The sequence below is a fragment of the Psammomys obesus genome, unplaced genomic scaffold (genome assembly GCF_907164565.1).
Source record: "Psammomys obesus unplaced genomic scaffold, mPsaObe1.curated_primary_1811, whole genome shotgun sequence".
NCBI lineage: Eukaryota > Metazoa > Chordata > Mammalia > Rodentia > Muridae > Psammomys > Psammomys obesus.
In genome coordinates, this window is record NW_026590061.1 from 2,942,978 (window position 1) to 2,954,801 (window position 11,824).

General features: G+C 50.0%; 1 long non-coding RNA gene across 1 annotated transcript; it reads right to left on the bottom strand.

Moving 5' to 3' along the window:
• Window positions 1–7,998: 7,998 nt before the first annotated feature.
• LOC129675644 (uncharacterized) lies at window positions 7,999–11,335 on the bottom strand. Its single transcript, XR_008719966.1, has 3 exons — window positions 11,229–11,335; window positions 9,337–9,402; window positions 7,999–8,792 (listed from the first exon to the last, which is right to left on the bottom strand). It is a non-coding gene; the product is annotated as an uncharacterized LOC129675644 (long non-coding RNA).
• Window positions 11,336–11,824: the final 489 nt, after the last annotated feature.

The following is an 11,824-nucleotide window of genomic DNA, read 5'->3' on the forward strand; positions in this document are numbered from 1 at the left end:
TTCTGATGTGAGCAGGAAATGTCTGTAAAGCAAGAGTTTCCTTTTTTTGTCACAGAAATATTTTCACTTGTGGACTTAAGTTGGCAAGTCACACTGTCAATTAAATTCACTAAGACAACACACCTAACTCGTTAGCTACTGTTCAGTGGAACAGCATTCTGCAAGATAAACGGGACACCAACATGAGCCGCAGCTGTCCTGCCTTATTTTCCAGAAAATAAAGTCAGATGGCCAGCTGAACGACAGAGAATTACTAAGAACTTAGGCTCTCCCAGCGGAGGGAAGGTAAACAGCAAGAGGAGGCTCCTCTGGGGAGCTGCCATCCAGGTGTGGCCATAACTGCAGCCCTTTCAAGACACTTAAGCGAGGTCCAGCAGGAGTGAACCCATGCCAACAGCTCACCGAGGCCCAGGATCAGAGCTGCCCTGCTGTTCCCTGGGGGGAACCGAGACTCGCCCGCCCTGAGGAAGGACCTCTCACAGCAGAAGGACCCTGATCAAGCACAGCCAGAAAGAAAAGGCCTCTCCATCTTGTCGCCAACGCTGAAGGTGGCTATGGGCTGGTCACTTCAGCTCTGAGCTATTTCCCTAACTATAAATGGGCAGATCTGATTGATTATTGGCAGTGGAAGAGCCAAATGAGGTGCAGGCACAAGTGTGGGTGAAGAGCTAGGGTGCTGGAGAGCCTAGCTCGGGGCATGAGGAACAGGGAAACAGGCCGCCTCTGGAGTTCACAGCTCTCCTGCTGACCACTGCAAGGCCAGGGACCTTCCTGGAGTGCACCACCAGAAGGGACCGAGCTGACAGCATGGCCACCCACCACAGGGGCGAGGGAGCAGAGACAGCCTGGGCCGAGGAGGAAACCAGAGCTTTGTTCCTAGAAGCCCCTGCCTTGGAACACAGCCCACACACCTCAGGACACCCAGAAGGTCTGCTCACATCATCACCCCACACTCTGAGACCCTGCTACGCTACCTCCTAAGTTCCTCCACATGTGCACTCTGTGTCCACATTTAAGGTCTGGTCACACCGTCACCCCACACTCTGAGACCCTGCTAAGTTTCTCCACATCTGCAGTCTGTGTCCACATTTAAGGTGATCTTTTTTCGAGATAGTGTTTCTCTGTGTCCTGGCTGTCCTGGACTCACTTTGTAGACCAGGCTGGCCTTGAGCTCACAGAGATCCGTCTGCCTCTGTCTCCCGAGGGCTGAGGTTACAGGCATGAGCCTTCACTGCTGGGATCTGAGTTGATTTTTAACCATCCTGGGCGATTACCAGGGAAGTTCAGAAAGCGGAAGTGACAGGACACTTCAGAGATAAGCACTGGAGATGAGATTAGAGACAGGCTCAGCCTCTTCCATGTCCTCGAGGAGGAGGAGGCAGGCTGCATCCCGGGCCAGCCTCTACCTCAGGCTGCAATGGGCTTTCCCAGCCCCCCAGCACACCTACCTTTACACCCTGCCTACTTTACGTTCCTGCTCTGCTTACAACTTTGGTTTTTGGTGTGTGCTGACTTCTTAAGCTTGTAAGTAACGTTACCGGAGTAGGTTTTTTACTCTGTGGAACTGAACCAGGGCCTTGCACGGCCACCTAAGCCAGTGTTTTACCACTGAGCATCACCCCAGCCCACGCCTTCTTCTTGGGGTAGTCTTACCTGATAGCCCAGGGTGGACATAAACACACTGCCCAGTCCAGGCTGGCAAGCACAGAGCAGCACTACCCCCCCCCCCCCGCCGGGGCTCAGCCTCCTGAGTAACGGAATTACTGATGTGTGTACAACAGCAGTTCAGCCGAGGACATTTTGTTTAAGGTTCAGTTTGTGCTAACCGGCAAGCTTTCTGAGACGCAGAGGCCCTTCTCTCTGTCAAGCCGAGGACTACAACACAGCTTCCTCACCACAATGTGCACCATAAACGTGCCTGAAGTAAAGGCAAACAAGCTAAGCTTAGGTACTGTGTTGTAACACTGAGCAAGGCTCTGATACCAGGCAAACTCTAATCCAGTCTCCATACTTCTCAGGGCACAACCTGAATAAGCAGAAATCTAGTTTAAAACAATGCTAGGAAGGACCAGGACACCCTGTGATTCTCACCAATAACCTGCTGGCAAACAAAAGATAAACAAGGCTGAGACGCTCTCCTTTACCACAGGCTGGCCTATCACGCCTTGCCCTGTGCCCTCCACTTTCTCAGGCCCCTGGGCACATGGAACCAGAAGGCCACAGCCGCTTGAAGCCTTCCAGGGACCATGGTCTGTAAGCCTGTGCCTCCCGGCCCACTGGACTTGCTGATTCCACCCAGAAATGGCTTTTCTCCCATCAGGCCCAGCTTGAGTGAGGCCTTTCCTTTTAAACTTAGGAGGGAACTCTAAAGCTCCCCAGGCTCTCTTATCTTTCTAAAGCATTGAGTCCCGGCTCGGAAGATGCCTGGCCTCTCCCCCAGCAGAGCACCTGGGAGATGAGATGGCTTTTCACAGCAGTCAGAGACACTGCAAGGCCCGTGACGAGCTGCGGCACTGCCCAGCCACCACCAGGGAGGGCACACCTTTAAGGGCTTGTCCCTGAGCTCACCTGCACTGTCCGGCAGAGGCAGCCAGTGTGGGACCCGGCCAGCCCTCAGTAAGAAAGCTCTCAAGTAGCTGTGCTGGGAGAGAAGTCATGAGTTCTGCATCCATGGGCTTCACACGAGGGAAGTGAGGGTGGCTTCAGAAGTAAGTCCTCCAGGACTGTCTTCTAGCTCAGTGCTGTCCTTAGGAAGTACAACTGTAGAAAGGTGTCTTACAGACTCTTCGGGGAACATCTCAACTTCAGGCCTCCCTTCTAGGGAAAGCGCTTCAGAGCAGATGATCGCCACAGGACCCCACGTATCCAGTCAGACTTCCTCCCACAGGCACTGCTCTTCAGGCACCTCACAGCTGGGCTCCCCTCTCCCCCATTTCTGTTGCTCACCTTCCCCCTTGTACCATCAGGGCAAAATAGTTTAAAAGTGGCCCACATAAACAGAGAATCTGGGGAGCATGGGGCACGTTGGCAGCGATGCTCGTCAGGAGCGCCAACCCTGACCCCCAAGCTTGCTGACGGCTCAGGGGCTACTTACACATTTTTGGTTTTATTCAAATGAGGACCTTGTCACATATGGTCTCACTTCCAGATGCCGCCTTTCCTCACCCTCATTCAGAAGCTGAGCAAATAGAAGTGAGTTCTGTTTGGTCCCCACGTGCTCCTACGGGAGGGAAGACACTGGGCTGCTGGCTTCTAAATCACAGACGGTTACATTCTCATGGTTCTGGAGGTACGCCCGCAGGTCAGTCAGACGTGGCTCCCTGGCTCACGGGTCCTCCTGTGCTCTCCTCACACTACTGAGGAATAGTGAATTCTCTTGCAAGACATAAGGGATCCACCTTCATAACCTGATCACCTCCTAATGTCACCTCCTCACACCCTCCTTGGGTGGTGTGTGTGTGCCTGTGTGTGACATCAGCACAGACTGAACAGGCATATATGTGCGTGTGCATGTGCATGTGTGACGTGTAGGACGTCAGCATGGATCCTGAGGAGGCCTGTGAATCACTCAGGTCCTGACAGGCCACCCGACCCTCCAGCAGCAACACTGACTTTCCAGTGAAGTTCAGGCCTCACTGCGGGCAGATTATCCCTCACCCTTGGAAGATAACACTGCACTTAAGCCACCCAGGAATAAGCGAATCTGGAGACCAAAGGGGCAGTCCCATGACAGAGTACGCCAACGCAGCGAATCCTGTCCTCTGACCCCGGCAGCCCTGGCCCACAGGCCACTGCCTCTGTGTAGCCCCGACGGTTTCTGCGGTTCCCTTCCGTATGCCCCGCGGTCTAGTCTAATTGGCAACCGACTCCAAGCATGTATAAACTTGCCTTGGTCTCTATGGAGAGACAGTGCTGGGCTGGGCATTCAGCTGGGTGGTGGAGCACGGTTACCATTCATGAGGCCCTAGGTTCGGTCCCAAGTACACAAAAATAAACACAATCAACCAACCAATACAGCAATCCCACAAACAGTATCTTTCTTCAATTATAGAAGACACATTCACTACAGAAAAAAAAAATGGAACAGACAATAAAGGAACGGGATTAACAGCAATAACATGAATGTGCAATCTATAATTATACAGGCCAGTGAGTCACCTGACCCCGAGTGGCCAGGCACTCAGGAGTACAGTAAGATTCTGCTATAAGAGAAGCGGTGGAGACAACGGAGCCTGCTGGAAGCCGCACCCAGGGTTATGCTCAGGCCCAGGACATCCTGCTTCTTGACCTGAGGCTTGCTGCATGTTCTGCCTGAGTCAGGACAGTGAATTCACAGAGCAAGAACCTGGTGAGGGCCAACAGCTGCTGGCCACTGGCATGCGTTCCTGGCACATGTGCAGCTGGGTGCTACTTTCTCGAGGGCCCAGGACCTCCCAGCAGGGAGGACAGCCTGGAGCAGACCTGGAGCCGCACTCCTGAGCTGCCTCTCAGCTGCAGGCAGAGCAGACGCCACTGAGAATGGACAGCTCTGGGGCCTTCGTGCTCACTATCCTAGGGATGAGCCTGCTGCATTTAAAGCATTGTTTTGACACGTTTACAAATGCTGCTGCCCCACCGTCTCTGACCATGAAAAGTCACAATATGGCTCGATGCTAACACAGGCGCATGATACAGAGACAAAAAAATAGAAGCAGCTGAGTGGTGAAACATATTTTGTTCTTTTTCTCCTCTCAGTCGCCTCTCCTCTCCTCTCGAAGTTAAGAAGGTGTAAGTGACCCTTCCAGGACCAGCAATGGTAAACCAGGGCACAAAAGGACACACTCGGAAATGCTTTCATTTGGAACGTGTTGGGTGATGAAGTAAGTTCAGGGCCAGGAAACTGCCTGGGAAGAGAAAGGCTGGCCACAGATGAACATGCCAAAGCCCTGAAACGCAGCAGGCCAGGAGTGACCCTGGACATCAGGGACTGCTGAGGGGCTCCGCAAAGCCACAAAACAATGATGAAGAAGCCTCTGTCCTCAAGAGACTTCCATGCAGACAAAGCTGCTCCGCTTTGGAAAAGGGTAGCCTGCAGAACACCCACAGCAAGGGCATCACTGCCAGTGAAGCTTCAAAGGGCCTACTGACACTCCTTGAACTGCAGCAGGGGACCGCGGCCTTCCAGCCTGCTTAGCCGCTTTGAACTCACCAACAAATGAGCCAAGAAGAGCCCCTCAGAAGTGCACCTGTGTGACATGCAGAACTTCCAAATCACTATACAAAGGCATCTGAGAAGCAGGCTTGCATGTGGCACAGAAGGACGACTAGCTCCCGGGGGACTGGGCACTCCTGCTCGGAGCCACTCAGCCAGCCTGGCAATGCACAGAAGAAGGCAGAACTTCTATTCAAGTGAGCAAACAGCAATCCCTGCAAACGACACCTCAACCAGGTCCTGCTGCAGCTATTCAGCACACAGGAATGTGATGGGCTGAGCCTGAAGAACGGCCCATGATGGGCAGGCAGGGCTGGATCAGAGAAAAGGTCTTGCTCAGGTCCTCTGGGAGCCCACGGAGCTCCCTGGAAGCTGGGCCATCTCTCTACCTCTGTGCTGGGCTTCCAGACCAACTGGACAATTTCTCTAGCACCTGCTTGAGCTATTACTCAGTCAACTACAGAAGAAAGGAAAGATGAAAGTAAAAAGTCAAATGAAGGCAACAATTTAGGACAGAAAAACCGAGAAACAGTGCACAACTCTCACTGACAAGAACCAGCAAGTGTGTGAGCTGGTGTGGCCATCCTATGACAACAGGCCTTCTCATGTAACAAAAATTTAAAAATAAAATAAAAAATAAAATAAAATAAAATAAAATAAAGGAAGCTCTGAGAAGGGGAGGTCACAGTAAAGAGACCAAACACATTATCAAGAACTGGAGTCACCTGACTTCATTCAGCTATGACTAGCCACTAACAGACAACTGATTTTAGAGACGGGGCAAAGAAAGTTTGTCAGACCAGAAACATCCTTACTAAACACTGTTAGAACAGCTGAATTTCTGTATGTAGAAAACGAACCTAGACCCACAATGCACACTGTATGAAAATTGCTCCGAACAGATTACAGTTCTAAATCTAAAAACCTAGTGCTGTAAAACGTTTAGAAAAAAACACATAAAAATATAGTTATGACTTTTGGTTAACAAAGATGTCTTGAGTAATACATTACAGAAGCACAACCACCAATAAAAGAAAAAGTCCATAGGTTAGATTTCACTGGAGCGTGACGCTCTCACTCTTCAAACGCTCCCGTGCCGAGAGGAAAGGCAGGCTGCAGACTGTTGAAAGCTACCAGGTACACAAATCCTCTCTGAATTCAATCGTAAACCTAGTACGAATGTGCTCAGGCCAGGAAAGATGGCTCAGCAGTTAAGATTACTTTCCACTCTCACCGAGGACCTGGTAAAGTTCCCAGCACCCACAGGGTGTCTTAAAACCAGGCGTAGCTCCAGTCTCAGGGAGCCAACCCCCTCCCCTGACCTCAGGCAGCACCAGGCTGGATGCGCAAGGAAACACCCACAGATGGAAAATAAAATAAACATAAGTGTGGAGACGGTCGACACCACACATTGGACAGGTACCAAGGAAAACCACCAGTGAATACCCAAACACTTACGAGCGCAGCAGGAAAGACGGGAGTGTGCTCACACGTGGCTAAGAAGCAGGTGCACACCTGCTTACCGGAACCCTCCCTCCCCCAGCTCTGGGGGGGGGGCAGTTCAAGGCCAGCCAAACACTGCAGAACAGATGCAAGACAAACGTAAAATGGTAGAATTTGCTTAGAAAATATTTTGGCAGTTTCTTAAAAAGCCAAGCTCAAGTACGAGAAGGCACCGAAGCCTATCAACAGAAGAACAGATATGCAAATTGCATGCAGTTGAACAGTTGGTATGCAGCTGGAATGCATGTTTGTTTGTTTGTTTGGGGGCCTGGAACTCGGAAGTAATGGAGGACGACCTTGAATGCCTAATCTTCCAGCTTACACAGCGCTGGAGACTGAGCCAGGGTTGTGCATGCTGGGCAAGCACTCCACCAACTGAGCTACACCCCAGCCCCACAGCTACACTCATCAGCAGTGAATCAACCAACAATCCCTCCGTCCATCCCACACTCTAGACAGGCAGCTTCCACAGTGACGGCAGAGGCTGGAGGCTGGGAAGGGCTGCTCTGAGACAGAGGCCCTGGGAGGAAGATGGGCGTGCCGCCGATGCTGGCGGTGGAGGGCACGCACCTCCATCAAAGTGCAAAACTGCAGGGGACACGCGCAGGAGAGTTTATGACAATTTCACCCCAGTAAAGTTTGTTTAAAAAAGAAAATAAGGCTAGCAAGATGGCTCAGTGAGTCAGGTGTTTGCCAGCAAGCCTGAGGACCTGGGTTCAATGCCGAGGGCTCACGTGGTAGGAGAGAAAGGGCTCCCATAAGCTGTCCTCCGACCTCCACACGTCAGACCCCCCATTTACACAAAGCAAATAAATGAATAAATAAAGTGTTAAAGGATTTAAAAGAAGTAAATAAATGTAACAGAAGTTACTGTACACTTAAAAATAAGGAAACTAAAATACAAATAAGCTACTTTGTTTCCTGACAGATTCTAATACATCCGATAATAGAACATCTTGCAGAAATGTCTGTTTTAACTAAGAATTAGGCACCAAACCTAACACATTCCCCAACGCCATTTCTTTTGCAGAGCTGCATATAATGTAAATCTATTCAACTACATAAAAAAAAGTAAAAATAAATTCTTGTTTTTCTGACTAATGTCTATCCAATAAAAGGAGTCTAATTTTTCAGAATATATATTTATATTTGAAAGGATGATTTAATTTTAACTGGTTTTCTAAAAATAAAATTAATTACGAATAAATTTGATTTAGCACTCTGAAGCCAATGATAATTAACAAGAAAGACAATGTATACATTCACATGGATAACATATGGGAGAAAATGATTATAAGTTCCCTCTTATTACAACGTGTTTTTATTTTTTTCCCCAAAACAGAGAGTAAAAACTAAAGCTACCGAGCAAACGGCAATGCATGAAACTTGGGCAGCTCTGAAGTTAATTATGTTGAGCTTGGTGACAATGCCTGAATGTATAAAGCAACTAAAATCAACCTACATCTGACATTAGGGCTGGGAAACAAAGCGTAATAAATGGTATCGGTGCCAAGACACTCCAGGCAATTGTTCAAGGTCATCTAGGTAGCCAGGCGGTATGTACACCCAAGAGACCCCAAACCAACAAGGGCACATGGCCACAATAACAGTGATGCAAACGTCCTGGGGCACAGAGGTCCGGCCCAAAGCAAGTCACATGCCAGACCCCCTCCAAAAACAGTTTTGTTTTTTTTTTCATGCGGGTAAGTCTGGGTCTTGAGCACTAAGGTAGTGCACAGGGCCTCACAGGAGGCACAGCTCTGTGTCCTGTGGGAGGAAGGAAGAATACAGGCGCTAGTTTCTCTGAGTAACATGAAGGTATGAGAACCTAAGCATCCTTTTCATGACTGGGTCCAGGGCAACCACTCCTTCCTCCTGAGCCAGCGTGGGGCTGGGCGAGCCGCAGGGGCTCAAGGTGTCTGTAATCATAACTGGTCTTGCTCTCCATCCCAAGAGCGCCCAGACGGTCCCAGAGCTGTGTGAGGCGAAGTCGGGTCAGTCAGCAGCAGCTCTAAAGTCTTCCACTCCTCCATCAAGACGGAAGCTGGTCACCGCTGCTCTAAGGGGCGAGGAGCAGCGCTGGAGGAAAAGCACTGGCCTAAGAGAAGGTAGAGAGAGGAGACAGAGGCTTTTGTAGGGAGAGTGCTGCAGCCAGAAGCCACGGGGCAGAGTCAGGGTTTCCCGAGGAGCAGCCTTAGGACAGAAACACCCAGCAATGCTTTAGGTTTCCCTGGCCACAGAAGGCTGTGCGACTCTGGCTCAAAAAGGCTTTAGTGAGGAAGGAAGGGCCTCCTCAGGTGGCTCCTGCTGCTCTCTTTCTCCACTGTCTGGTAGCGGGCACCTGAGCACACTGGCACACTGCTGGGCATTCTCAGACCTTGCCCTCCTTTCCCTACAGCTCTCCCCCACCCCGCTTAGACACCTGGCACTGAGCAGTTGCACTACCACGTGACACTGTGTAAAACAGGCCCAGGAGAATTCTTATTTTATTCTGTAGTCCTGTGCTAATAAGACAGTTGTTTTAATGCCATAGTCAGAAAAGTGGAATGTGTACACAGAGTATCACCAGGGTAACACTAATTAAAAAGTGTCTCAATATATTACTACGTCTTTTCCGAAAACCGCAAACGTATTATTTTTACCTGATAGTTAAAGGCTGTTTCAGATCATTCACAAAATTGAAACACAGTAGGGCTGCTTTGGCTTTTCTGTCACAAAACACAAATATCACAGAAATGAGGACCATTAAGACATAAACGTGCTGGGGAAGGTGGTGCCTGAGCTGTAATCTCAGCACCCAGGCAGGCAGGTCCTGAGTTCAAGGCCAGCCTGGTCTGCACAGAGAGCTGTGGGACAGCCAGGACTATGCAGTGAGATTGTTTCAAACAGACACACGTGAAAAGTAGACGCTGTCGGTACAGATGTTTACTGAGCCCTCTATGTGTAACACAGCCACTACACCCGCAAGGGAGGGAGACCAAACAAGAAAAGGCTGCACAATTACGAATTGTGGGGATTAAGAAGGATGATTGTCCTTGTGGGAGAAGTAAGGCAGGTCTGTCAGACACGATAACCGTGGCCTTCTCAGGGACGTTCACTCTCACGCAAAGGTGAGGGGCTCCTCAGGGAGGTGCTCCCAAAGAGCCATCGGCCCTGGGCCGGTCTGCTGGGTGGTGGCTGGCACGCTGGGAGGTGTGCATGACTGTGACCCTAAGAAACAGGGCGAGGGCCTGATGAGGATCCCATCTCGCTTCAGGGAGTCTGGGGAGTCTTTACACACACACACACACACACACACCCAGGCTGCTGGTAAGAGAACCCTCAGGAAGGGGCAAAGGAGACGGGAAAGCCAAGAGGGGCTAGAAGCAAACGACCACACGGCAGAGACTGAAGATGGGACAGGCTTGGAAGGCACTGCAGGAAAACCCGACAGTACTCTGTGGTCAGCTGACAGCCCAAAGTGCAGCAAGCAAGACTCCTTGACAGGGGAGTCAGAACGGGCGAGGAAGCGTTTGCAAGTCTGGATGGCCACAGGCCACGCTCTGGAGGAGTGGTGGACGCTGCTGTGGTTGACTGAGATGCGCTAGGCGCCTCTGAGGAGCTCCTTCAGCACAGCTTCCCTGTTAAGCGCAGCAGCCCCGTTTCAAAGGCAGTGAATCTAGATCACAGAGCCGCAGGAGCAAGGCTCGGTTTTTAGCGTTAATTCCCTGGCTGCTGACAAGCTGGCTGCGGTAAGGCACCGCTCCCTCCCAAGCCTAGAACACCGGAGACCTCGTCTACACTCTGAATTCTGAAACCTACTTAGGATCGGAACAAAGTAACACCCAAGGAGAGTGAGTAGTCAGGACATTACTTCTTAATTCAAATCCTAGTATTTACAATTTCTAATGTTCCCTAGAACATCTCAACCCAACTCCACCTCCACCTGAAAGGAACTTTGACAAGTTTTGAACACTTGCCAATTACCGGGTGCCTCAACATTTTATAAATTGCCAAAATTAACTACAACAAAAAGAGCAATGATACCCTTATTCTACACAACAAAAGACCCAATAAGAGAGAGGAAACCTTGTAGAATTAACCATTTCTCAGGGTGCACAGCATTCAGGTCAAGCAGTAACACAGGGCACGTGATCCAGAAGGTACTGGCGATTCCGATTTTAAGTCACAAGCTTAAAAAATGTAAAAACAAAGATGCGAAGGAAAATGACACAACAACTCTGTAGGGTTCTAAACCTGCAATTTCCAAATAGCTCTATAAAAAGGAGAGAGGAAAAAAAGAAAAAAAAAAAAAAAGCAGACTTCAGGAACCGTGACCCCTGAAAGGACTTGGACACCTCTGTGCTTGCTTTTCTCTCCGGTCACTGACCCATCTGCACAGTTCCACCACCCGCCTTCCTGTGTCCTCTCTACTGTACCCCCAGGGCTTGAGCACCTACAAAGGCCAATCAAGTCTATAGGGAAAGTTCCATCTTGAGGCTCTTAAAGGGAGGGATGGAAGACTGAGAGGTTTTGAGGAGATTTAAATACTCACTGCAAACTATGCTGTGCTGAATCTGATCCTTCAGTAGGAGAAGCATCAAACCGTGTCCAGCCTTACATGGAGTATTGGTCAGTTGGAATTTTGGGTTTGGGAGGAAGTTCCCCATGGAAACACATACGATCACAAGGACCATTGGTATGACCACAGAAAAGATAAGGCACAAACCACTTCTCAACTGACAGAGCACTTGTCTGGAGCCCCGATTCCCCTGTTTACCTCGCCTGCAGTGGACTGACAGTCGGGGCTGCCTCAAGCAAAGAACAGGGTGTTTGCTTGTTTATTTGTTTTAAGAAAAAAAACAGGAAGGCTGCCGGCTTTCTGTGCCTCCACAGACCATCACAACCATCGGTAAGCACAGATCAAAGACTTCTAAGAAAGCAAGAAAAAAACTACCTAAACCCTCTCCCAACACACACACACACACTCTTGCCAAACATGCCCCCAAAGAGGAGGCAGGAAAGCAAGAGATCGCTCCATATTCAAGATACTTCCCCGGGACAAATCAGATCTCATGAGAAATCTGAGCCCCGATCTCCAGAGAGTCCCTTACGCGTCGTCTCCGCTGTCTGCGGGGTGGAGGGATTCCT